This window comes from Arachis ipaensis, chromosome B07, assembly GCF_000816755.2.
Source record: "Arachis ipaensis cultivar K30076 chromosome B07, Araip1.1, whole genome shotgun sequence".
Classification (NCBI taxonomy): Eukaryota; Viridiplantae; Streptophyta; class Magnoliopsida; order Fabales; family Fabaceae; genus Arachis; species Arachis ipaensis.
This window is the reverse complement of record NC_029791.2, coordinates 77,392,091-77,403,509: the sequence shown is the minus strand read 5'-3', so window position 1 is coordinate 77,403,509 and position 11,419 is coordinate 77,392,091. Positions and strand designations below refer to the sequence as shown.

The window sequence follows — 11,419 nt, the reverse complement described above, 5'->3', positions numbered from 1 at the left end:
AGCAGGTCATAAAAAAATTGGAAAAAAATCGTAGGAACCTGCCGAAGATGTGGCCATTACAGCTAGCCTTTAGGTGTCCTCGGGATATCGTCATTTAAAGAACGAGGGGGGTCAGCACGACGTAAAAAAAAACCGGAAAAAAAACCGGAGGAGCTTGCCGAAGATGAGGCCATTACGGCTCGCCTTTAGGTGTCCTCCTCGGGACAGCGTCATTTAAAGAACGAGGGTCAACACGATGTAAAAAAAATCGGAAAAAAAAAACCGGAGGAGCTTGCCGAAGATGAGGCCACTACGGCTCGCCTTTAGGTGTCCTCCTCGGGATAGCGTCATTTAAAGAACGAGGGTCAGCATGAGGTAAAAAAAAAGGAAAAAAACCGGAGGAGCCTGCTAAAAATGAGTCCATTACGCATCGCCTTTAGGTGTCCTCCTTGGGATAACGTCATTTAAAGAACGAGGGTCAGCACAACGTAAAAAAAAAACAACAAAAAAAAACCGGAGTAGCTTGCCGAAGATGAGGCCATTACGGCTCGCCTTTAGGTGTCCATCCCAGGACAGCGTCATTTAAAGAACGATGGTCGGCATGACGTAAAAAAAATCGGAGGAGCCTGCCGAAGATGAGACCATGACGGCTCCCCTTTAGGTGTCCTTCTCGAGATAGCGTCATTTAAAGAACGAGGGTCAGCACGACGTAAAAAAAAACCACAAAAAAATAACCAGAAGAGCCTGCCGAAGATGAGGCCATTACGGCTCGCCTTTAGGTGTCCTCCTCAGGATAGCGTCATTTAAAGAACGAGGGTCAGCATGATGTAAAAAAAGGAAAAAAAATCGGAGGAGCCTGCCAAAAAAGAGGCCATTACGGCTCGCCTTTAGGTGTCCTCCTCGGGATAGCGTCATTTAAAGAGCGAGGGTCAGCACATAGTAAAAAAAAAACTGGAGGAACCTGCCGAAGATGAGGCTATTACGGCTCGCCTTTAGGTGTTCTCCTCGGAATAGCGTCATTTAAAGAGCGAGGGTCTGCCCGACGTAAAAAAAAACCAGAAAAAACCGGAGGAGCCTGCTGAAGATGAGGCCATTACGGCTCGCCTTTAGGTGTCCTCCTCGGGATAGCGTCATTTAAAGAACGAGGGTCAACACGATGTAAAAAAAAATCGGAAAAAAAACCGGAGGAGCTTGCCGAAGATGAGGCCATTACGGCTCGCCTTTAGGTGTCCTCCTCGGGATAGCGTCATTTAAAGAACGAGGGTCAGCATGAGGTAAAAAAAAAAGGAAAAAAAACCGGAGGAGCCTGCTAAAAATGAGTCCATTACGCATCGCCTTTAGGTGGTGTTCTCCTCGGAATAGCGTCATTTAAAGAGCGAGGGTAAGCAACGGCTTCCCTTTAGGTGTCCTCCTCGGGATAGCGTCATTCAAAGAACGAGGGGCAGCACGATGTAAAAAAAAATTGGAGGAGCCTGCCGAAGATGAGGCCATTACGGCTCGCCTTTAGGTGTCCATCCCGGGACAGCGTCCTTTAAAGAACGATGGTCGGCATGACGTAAAAAAAAACGGAGGAGCCTGCTGAAGATGAGGCCATTACGGCTCGCCTTTAGGTGTCCATCCCGGGACAGCGTCCTTTAAAGAACGATGGTCGGCATGACGTAAAAAAAAACGGAGGAGCCTGCTGAAGATGAGGCCATTACGGCTCGCCTTTAGGTGTCCATCCCGGGACAGCGTCCTTTAAAGAACGATGGTCGGCATGACGTAAAAAAAAACGGAGGAGCCTGCTGAAGATGAGGCCATTACGGCTCGCCTTTAGGTGTCCATCCCGGGACAGCGTCCTTTAAAGAACGATGGTCGGCATGACGTAAAAAAAAACGGAGGAGCCTGCTGAAGATGAGGCCATTACGGCTCGCCTTTAGGTGTCCATCCCGGGACAGCGTCCTTTAAAGAACGATGGTCGGCATGACGTAAAAAAAAACGGAGGAGCCTGCTGAAGATGAGGCCATTACGGCTCGCCTTTAGGTGTCCATCCCGGGACAGCGTCCTTTAAAGAACGATGGTCGGCATGACGTAAAAAAAAACGGAGGAGCCTGCTGAAGATGAGGCCATTACGGCTCGCCTTTAGGTGTCCATCCCGGGACAGCGTCCTTTAAAGAACGATGGTCGGCATGACGTAAAAAAAAACGGAGGAGCCTGCTGAAGATGAGGCCATTACGGCTCGCCTTTAGGTGTCCATCCCGGGACAGCGTCCTTTAAAGAACGATGGTCGGCATGACGTAAAAAAAAACGGAGGAGCCTGCTGAAGATGAGGCCATTACCGCTCGCCTTTAGGTGTCCTCCTCGGGATAGCGTCAATTAAAGGGCGAGGTCAGCACAACGTAAAAAAAAAAAAAACCGGAGGAGCTTGCCGAAGATGAGGCCATTAAGGCTCGCCTTTAGGTGTCCATCCCGGGACAGCGTCATTTAAAGAACGATAGTCGGCATGACGTAAAAAAAAACGGAGGAGCCTGCCGAAGATGAGACCTTGACGGCTCCCCTTTAGGTGTCCTCCTCGAGATAGCGTCATTTAAAGAACGAGGGTCAGCACGACGTAAAAAAAAACCACAAAAAAAAACCAAAAGAGCCTGCCGAAGATGAGGCCATTACGGCTCACCTTTTGGTGTCCTCCTCAGGATAGCGTCATTTAAAGAACGAGGGTCAGCATGATGTAAAAAAAGGAAAAAAAAAAAACCGGAGGAGCCTGCCAAAAATGAGGCCATTACGGCTCGCCTTTAGGTGTCCTACTCGGGATAGCGTCATTTAAAGAACGAGGGTCAGCACGACGTAAAAAAAAATCGGAAAAAAAACCGGAGGAGCCTGCTGAAGATGAGGCCATTACCGCTCGCCTTTAGGTGTCCTCCTCGGGATAGCGTCATTTAAAGAGCGAGGGTCTGCCCGACGTAAAAAAAAACCAGAAAAACCCGGAGGAGCCTGCTGAAGATGAGGCCATTACGGCTCGCCTTTAGGTGTCCTCCTCGGGATAGCGTCATTTAAAGAACGAGGGTCAACACGATGTAAAAAAAAATCGGAAAAAAAAACCGGAGGAGCTTGCCGAAGATGAGGCCATTACGGCTCGCCTTTAGGTGTCCTCCTCGGGATAGCGCCATTTAAAGAACGAGGGGCAGGCCTGCCGACGATGACGCCATTATAGCTCGCCTTTAGGTGTTCTCCTCGAGATAGCGTCATTTAAAGAGCGAGGATCTGCACGATGTAAAAAAAAAACCAGAAAAAAAACCGGAGGAGCCTGCCGAAGATGAGGCCATTACGGCTCGCCTTTAGGTGTCCTCCTTAGGATAGCGTCATTCAAAGAATGAGGGTCAGCACGATGTAAAAAAAACCAGAAAAAAAAAAACCGGAGGAGCCTTCCAAAAATGAGGCCATTACGGCTCACATTTAGGTGTCCTCCTCGGGATAGCGTCATTTAAAGAACGAGGGTCAGCACGTCATAAAAAAATTGGAAAAAAAATCGTAGGAACCTACCGAAGATGTGGCCATTACGGCTAGCCTTTAGGTGTCCTCGGGATATCGTCATTTAAAGAACGAGGGTCAGCACGACGTAAAAAAAAACCAGAAAAAAACCGGAGGAGCTTGCCGAAGATGAGGCCATTACGGCTCCCCTTTAGGTGTCCTACTCGAGATAGCGTCATTTAATGAGCGAGGGTCTGCACGACATAAAAAAAACCAAAAAAAAAAAATTGGAGGAGCCTGCCGAAGATGAGGCCACTACGGCTCGCCTTTAGGTGTCCTCCTCAGGATAGCGTCATTCAAAGAACGAGGGTCAGCACGATGTAAAAAAAAATTGGAGGAGCCTGCCGAAGATGAGGCCATTACGGCTCACCTTTAGGTGTCCTCCTCGGGATAGTGTCATTTAAAGAACGAGGGTTAGCACGTCATAAAAAAAATTGAAAAAAAACCGTAGGAGACTGCCAAAGATGTGGCCATTACGGCTAGCCTCTAGGTGTCCTCGGGATAGCGTCATTTAAAGAACGAGGGTCAGCACGACGTAAAAAAAAACCGGAAAAAAAACCGGAGGAGCCTGCTGAAGATGAGGCCATTACCGCTCGCCTTTAGGTGTCCTCCTCGGGATAGCGTCAATTAAAGGGCGAGGTCAGCACAACGTAAAAAAAAACAAAAAAAAATCGGAGGTGCTTGCCGAAGATGAGGCCATTAAGGCTTGCCTTTAGGTGTCCATCCCGAGACAGCATCATTTAAAGAACGATGGTCGGCATGATGTAAAAAAAACCGGAGGAGCCTGCCGAAGATGAGACCTTGACGGCTCCCCTTTAGGTGTCCTCCTCGAGATAGCGTCATTTAAAGAACGAGGGTCAGCACGACGTAAAAAAAAACCACAAAAAAATAACCAGAAGAGCCTGCCGAAGATCAGGCCATTACGGCTCGCCTTTTGGTGTCCTCCTCAGGATAGCATCATTTAAAGAACGAGGGTCAGCATGATGTAAAAAAAAGGGAAAAAAAAACCGGAGGAGCCTGCCAAAAATGAGGCCATTACGGCTCGCGTTTAGGTGTCCTCCTCGGGATAGCGTCATTTAAAGAACGAGGGTCAACACGTCATAAAAAAAATATGAAAAAAACCGTAGGAGCCTGCCAAAGATGTGGCCATTACGTCTAGCCTTTAGGTGTCCTCGGGATAGCGTCATTTAAAGAACGAGGGTCAGCACGACTTAAAAAAAAACCGGAAAAAAAACCGGAGGAGCCTGCTGAAGATGAGGCCATTACCACTCGCCTTTAGGTGTCCTCCTCGGGATAGCGTCAATTAAAGGGCGAGGTCAGCACAACATAAAAAAAAAACAACAAAAAAAAATCGGAGGAGCTTGCCGAAGATGAGGCCATTAAGGCTCGCCTTTAGGTGTCCATCCTGGGACAGCGTCATTTATAGAACGATGGTCGGCATGACGTAAAAAAAACCGGAGGAGCCTGCCGAAGATGAGACCTTGACGGCTCCCCTTTAAGTGTCCTCCTCGAGATAGCGTCATTTAAAGAACGAGGGTCAGCACGACGTAAAAAAAAAACCACAAAAAAATAACCAGAAGAGCCTGCCGAAGATGAGGCCATTACGGCTCGCCTTTTGGTGTCCTCCTCAGGATAGCGTCATTTAAAGAACGAGGGTCAGCATGATGTAAAAAAAAGGGAAAAAAAACCGGAGGAGCCTGGCAAAAATGAGGCCATTACGGCTCGCCTTTAGGTGTCCTACTTGGGATAGCGTCATTTAAAGAGCGAGGGTAAGTACATAGGAAAAAAAACCGGAGGAGCCTGCCGAAGATGAGGCTATTACAGCTCGCCTTTAGGTGTTCTCCTCAGAATAGCGTCATTTAAAGAGCGAGGGTCTGCCCGACGTAAAAAAAACCAGAAAAAACCAGAGGAGCCTGCTGAAGATGAGGCCATTACGGCTCGCCTTTAGGTGTCCATCCCGGGACAGCGTCATTTAAAGGACGAAAAATGAGGCCATTACGGCTCACCTTTAGGTGTCCTCCTCGGGATAGCGTCATTTAAAGAACGAGGGTCAGCACGTCGTAAAAAAAATCGGAAAAAAAACCGGAGGAGCTTGCCGAAGATGAGGCTATTAAGGCTCGCCTTTAGGTGTCCATCCCGGGACAGCGTCATTTAAAGGACGATGGTCGGCATGACGTAAAAAAAACCGGAGGAGCCTGCCGAAGATGAGGCCATGACGGCTCCCCTTTAGGTGTCCTCCTCGAGATAGCGTCATTTAAAGAACGAGGGTCAGCACGACGCAAAAAAAAACAACAAAAAAATAACCAGAAGAGCCTGCCGAAGATGAGGCCATTACGGCTCCCCTTTTGGTGTCCTCCTCGGCACAGCGTCATTTAAAGAACGAGGATCAGCACGTAGTAAAAAAAAATGGAGGAGTCTGCCGAAGATGAGGCCATTACGGTTCCCCTTTAGGTGTCCTCCTCGAGATAGCGTCATTTAAAGAACGAGGGTCAGCACGATGTAAAAAAAACCGGAAAAAAATGGAGGAGCCTGCCGAAGATGAGGCCATTACGGCTCGCCTTTAGGTGTCCTCCTCCGTCATTTAAAGAACGAGGGGCAGCATGAGGTAAAAAAAAAAGGAAAAAAAACCGGAGGAGCCTGCTAAAAATGAGGCCATTACGCATCGCCTTTAGGTGTCCTCCTCGGGATAGCGTCATTTAAAGAACGAGGGGCAGCATGAGGTAAAAAAAAAAGGAAAAAAAACCGGAGGAGCCTGCTAAAAATGAGGCCATTACGCATCGCCTTTAGGTGTCCTCCTCGGGATAGCGTCATTTAAAGAACGAGGGTCAGCATGATGTAAAAAAAAAGGAATAAAAAACCGGAGGAGCCTGCCGAAAATGAGGCCATTACGGCTCGCCTTTAGGTGCCCTCCTCGGGATCGCATCATTTAAAAAGCGAGAGTCAGCACGTAGTAAAAAAAACCGGAGGAGCCTGCCGACGATGACGCCATTATAGCTCGCCTTTAGGTGTTCTCCTCGAGATAGCGTCATTTAAAGAGCGACGATCTGCACGATGTAAAAAAAAAACCAGAAAAAAACCGGAGGAGCCTGCCGAAGATGAGGCCATTACGGCTCGCCTTTAGGTGTCCTCCTCAGGATAGCATCATTCAAAGAATGAGGGTCAGCACGATGTAAAAAAAACCGGAAAAAAAAACCGGAGGAGCCTTCCAAAAATGAGGCCATTACGGCTCACATTTAGGTGTCCTCCTCGGGATAGCGTCATTTAAAGAACGAGGGTCAGCACGTCATAAAAAAAATTGGAAAAAAAATCGTAGGAACCTGCCGAAGATGTAGCCATTACGGCTAGCCTTTAGGTGTCCTCGGGATATCGTCATTTAAAGAACGAGGGTCAGCACGACGTAAAAAAAAACCAGAAAAAAAACCGGAGGAGCTTGCCGAATATGAGGCCATTACGGCTCCCCTTTAGGTGTCCTCCTCGAGATAGCGTCATTCAAAGAACGAGGGTCAGCACGATGTAAAAAAAAATTTGAGGAGCCTGCCGAAGATGAGGCCATTACGGCTCACCTTTAGGTGTCCTCCTCGGGATAGTGTCATTTAAAGAATGAGGGTCAGCACGTCATAAAAAAAATTGGAAAAACACCGTAGGAGACTGCCGAAGATGTGGCCATTACGGCTAGCCTTTAGGTGTCCTCGGGATAGCGTCATTTAAAGAACGAGGGTCAGCACGACGTAAAAAAAAATCGGAAAAAAAATCGGAGGAGCCTGCTGAAGATGAGGCCATTACCGCTCGCCTTTAGGTGTCCTCCTCGGGATAGCGTCATTTAAAGAGCGAGGGTCTGCCCGACGTAAAAAAAAACCAGATGGAGGAGCCTGCTAAAAATGAGTCCATTACGCATCGCCTTTAGGTGTCCTCCTCGGGATAGCGTCATTTAAAGAACGAGGGTCAGCACGTCATAAAAAAAATTGGAAAAAAAATCGTAGGAACCTGCCGAAGATGTAGCCATTACGGCTAGCCTTTAGGTGTCCTCGGGATATCGTCATTTAAAGAACGAGGGTCAGCACGACGTAAAAAAAAACCAGAAAAAAAACCGGAGGAGCTTGCCGAATAGATGAGGCCATTACGGCTCGCCTTTAGGTGTCCTCATCGGGATAGCGTCATTTAAAAAACGAGGGTCAGCATGATGTAAAAAAAAAGGAAAAAAAACCGGAGGAGCCTGCTGAAAATGAGTCCATTGCGCATCGCCTTTTGGTGTCCTCCTCGGGATAGCGTCATTTAAAGAACGAGGGTCAGCACGTCGTAAAAAAAACCGGAGGAGCCTGCCGAAGATGAGGCCATTACGGCTCGTCTTTAGGTGTCCTCCTCAAGATAGCGTCATTCAAAGAACGAGGGTCAGCACGATGTAAAAAAAACCGGAGGAGCCTGCCGAAGATGAAGCCATTACGGCTCGCCTTTAGGTGTTCTCCTCGGGATAGCGTCAATTAAAGGACGAGGGTCAGCATGATGTAAAAAAAAAGGAAAAAAAAAAACCGTAGGAGCCTGCCGAAAATGAGGCCATTACGGCTCACCTTTAGGTGCCCTCCTCGGGATCGCATCATTTAAAAAGCGAGAGTCAGCACGTAGTAAAAAAAATCGGAGGAGCTGATGAGTATTTTGGTGGAACAATGAATTTCTCCCAAAACACACAAATCTAACCGGCAAGTGTACCGGGTCGTATTAAGTAATAAAAACTCACGGGAGTGAGGTCGATCCCACAGGGATTGAAGGATTGAGCAATTTTAGCTTAGTGGTTAATTTAGTTAAGCGAATCAAGATTTAGTTGAGTGTTTTGTGATTTGCAGAAATTAAATTGCATGGAATTAAAGAGAGCAGGAAATTAAATTACTGTATCTTAAAGAACAAGAAATTAAATGGCAGAAACTTAGAGTGCAAGAAATATAAATTGCGGAAACTTAAAGAGCAAGAAATGTAAATGGCTCGAAATGTAAATGGGATTAGGAGTTGGATTTGCAGAAATTAAACAAAGGAAAGTAACTTGCATCAAACAAAAGAGTAAAAGAAGGTTTGGGTTGAATCGGATCTTGAAGCAGTAAAGTAAATGAACATTAAAAGCAAGAAACAAAATCCTGCCGACGATGACGCCATTATAGCTCGCCTTTAGGTGTTCTCCTCGAGATAGCGTCATTTAAAGAGCGAGGATCTGCACGATGTAAAAAAAAAACCAGAAAAAAAACCGGAGGAGCCTGCCGAAGATGAGGCCATTACGGCTCGCCTTTAGGTGTCCTCCTTAGGATAGCGTCATTCAAAGAATGAGGGTCAGCACGATGTAAAAAAAACCAGAAAAAAAAAAACCGGAGGAGCCTTCCAAAAATGAGGCCATTACGGCTCACATTTAGGTGTCCTCCTCGGGATAGCGTCATTTAAAGAACGAGGGTCAGCACGTCATAAAAAAATTGGAAAAAAAATCGTAGGAACCTACCGAAGATGTGGCCATTACGGCTAGCCTTTAGGTGTCCTCGGGATATCGTCATTTAAAGAACGAGGGTCAGCACGACGTAAAAAAAAACCAGAAAAAAACCGGAGGAGCTTGCCGAAGATGAGGCCATTACGGCTCCCCTTTAGGTGTCCTACTCGAGATAGCGTCATTTAATGAGCGAGGGTCTGCACGACATAAAAAAAACCAAAAAAAAAAAATTGGAGGAGCCTGCCGAAGATGAGGCCACTACGGCTCGCCTTTAGGTGTCCTCCTCAGGATAGCGTCATTCAAAGAACGAGGGTCAGCACGATGTAAAAAAAAATTGGAGGAGCCTGCCGAAGATGAGGCCATTACGGCTCACCTTTAGGTGTCCTCCTCGGGATAGTGTCATTTAAAGAACGAGGGTTAGCACGTCATAAAAAAAATTGAAAAAAAACCGTAGGAGACTGCCAAAGATGTGGCCATTACGGCTAGCCTCTAGGTGTCCTCGGGATAGCGTCATTTAAAGAACGAGGGTCAGCACGACGTAAAAAAAAACCGGAAAAAAAACCGGAGGAGCCTGCTGAAGATGAGGCCATTACCGCTCGCCTTTAGGTGTCCTCCTCGGGATAGCGTCAATTAAAGGGCGAGGTCAGCACAACGTAAAAAAAAACAAAAAAAAATCGGAGGTGCTTGCCGAAGATGAGGCCATTAAGGCTTGCCTTTAGGTGTCCATCCCGAGACAGCATCATTTAAAGAACGATGGTCGGCATGATGTAAAAAAAACCGGAGGAGCCTGCCGAAGATGAGACCTTGACGGCTCCCCTTTAGGTGTCCTCCTCGAGATAGCGTCATTTAAAGAACGAGGGTCAGCACGACGTAAAAAAAAACCACAAAAAAATAACCAGAAGAGCCTGCCGAAGATCAGGCCATTACGGCTCGCCTTTTGGTGTCCTCCTCAGGATAGCATCATTTAAAGAACGAGGGTCAGCATGATGTAAAAAAAAGGGAAAAAAAAACCGGAGGAGCCTGCCAAAAATGAGGCCATTACGGCTCGCGTTTAGGTGTCCTCCTCGGGATAGCGTCATTTAAAGAACGAGGGTCAACACGTCATAAAAAAAATATGAAAAAAACCGTAGGAGCCTGCCAAAGATGTGGCCATTACGTCTAGCCTTTAGGTGTCCTCGGGATAGCGTCATTTAAAGAACGAGGGTCAGCACGACTTAAAAAAAAACCGGAAAAAAAACCGGAGGAGCCTGCTGAAGATGAGGCCATTACCACTCGCCTTTAGGTGTCCTCCTCGGGATAGCGTCAATTAAAGGGCGAGGTCAGCACAACATAAAAAAAAAACAACAAAAAAAAATCGGAGGAGCTTGCCGAAGATGAGGCCATTAAGGCTCGCCTTTAGGTGTCCATCCTGGGACAGCGTCATTTATAGAACGATGGTCGGCATGACGTAAAAAAAACCGGAGGAGCCTGCCGAAGATGAGACCTTGACGGCTCCCCTTTAAGTGTCCTCCTCGAGATAGCGTCATTTAAAGAACGAGGGTCAGCACGACGTAAAAAAAAAACCACAAAAAAATAACCAGAAGAGCCTGCCGAAGATGAGGCCATTACGGCTCGCCTTTTGGTGTCCTCCTCAGGATAGCGTCATTTAAAGAACGAGGGTCAGCATGATGTAAAAAAAAGGGAAAAAAAACCGGAGGAGCCTGGCAAAAATGAGGCCATTACGGCTCGCCTTTAGGTGTCCTACTTGGGATAGCGTCATTTAAAGAGCGAGGGTAAGTACATAGGAAAAAAAACCGGAGGAGCCTGCCGAAGATGAGGCTATTACAGCTCGCCTTTAGGTGTTCTCCTCAGAATAGCGTCATTTAAAGAGCGAGGGTCTGCCCGACGTAAAAAAAACCAGAAAAAACCGGAGGAGCCTGGCAAAAATGAGGCCATTACGGCTCGCGTTTAGGTGTCCTCCTCGGGATAGCGTCATTTAAAGAACGAGGGGCGACACGTTGTAAAAAAAATCAGAAAAAAAAACCGGAGAAGCTTGCCGACGATGAGGCCATTACGGCTCGCGTTTAGGTGTCCTCCTCGGGATAGCGTCATTTAAAGAACGAGGGGCGACACGTTGTAAAAAAAATCAGAAAAAAAAACCGGAGAAGCTTGCCGACGATGAGGCCATTACGGCTCGCGTTTAGGTGTCCTCCTCGGGATAGCGTCATTTAAAGAACGAGGGGCGACACGTTGTAAAAAAAATCAGAAAAAAAAACCGGAGAAGCTTGCCGACGATGAGGCCATTACGGCTCGCGTTTAGGTGTCCTCCTCGGGATAGCGTCATTTAAAGAACGAGGGGCGACACGTTGTAAAAAAAATCAGAAAAAAAAACCGGAGAAGCTTGCCGACGATGAGGCCATTACGGCTCGCGTTTAGGTGTCCTCCTCGGGATAGCGTCATTTAAAGAACGAGGGGCGACACGTTGTAAAAAAA

At 47.1% G+C, this 11,419-nt stretch overlaps 1 long non-coding RNA gene across 1 annotated transcript; it reads left to right on the top strand.

The window, feature by feature from the left end:
• Positions 4,788 to 9,626, top strand: LOC110264659. The gene is made up of 2 exons (XR_002350835.1): positions 4,788 to 4,919; positions 9,590 to 9,626. It is a non-coding gene; the product is annotated as an uncharacterized LOC110264659 (long non-coding RNA).